The sequence below is a fragment of the Penaeus monodon genome, chromosome 21, assembly GCF_015228065.2.
Source record: "Penaeus monodon isolate SGIC_2016 chromosome 21, NSTDA_Pmon_1, whole genome shotgun sequence".
Lineage (NCBI taxonomy): Eukaryota > Metazoa > Arthropoda > Malacostraca > Decapoda > Penaeidae > Penaeus > Penaeus monodon.
The window spans coordinates 17091869-17092327 of record NC_051406.1 but is presented as its reverse complement, the minus strand read 5'-3'; the positions used below and the strand labels follow the sequence as shown (position 1 = coordinate 17092327).

General features: G+C 30.9%; 1 pseudogene; it reads left to right on the top strand.

Moving 5' to 3' along the window:
• LOC119586278 overlaps nt 1-459 on the top strand; it is a 34136-nt pseudogene that overhangs the window by 28571 nt on the left and 5106 nt on the right.

The window sequence follows — 459 nt, the reverse complement described above, 5'->3', positions numbered from 1 at the left end:
AGTTGGTTAGATAAATATTGTTTGTTAAGGTAGACCTAGGTACATGTTTAGTGTTGTGTAGAAAGATCTGTAGTCTGTAATATTTTTTTATGGCTATATGAACTTTGTAAAGGTAAAAATGTATATGGTAGATTTACTATTTCATTTGCACTGATGTATTGGATATTGGATTGTCCTTAACTGTTTAGAAAGTTTGGATTTATTTTACAGGAGTCATATTTACATATGATAAAATCAGGATTGTAAGGTTTATATAAAAGTGATTTAAGTTGACTTCCGTTCTTTTTTGGAAGATGATTATAATATGGTGTTTTTTTAATTAACGCTTTAGCTGAGGATCTAGGTAACTGCTTCATCTATTCCTCCTCCTCCCTGTTTCCTTCTTTTACGGCTTTGGCATATCAGCAATTCCTCATTTTGCTTTTTTCGTTGAAGGAAAATGTTTAGTAATGCTTCATC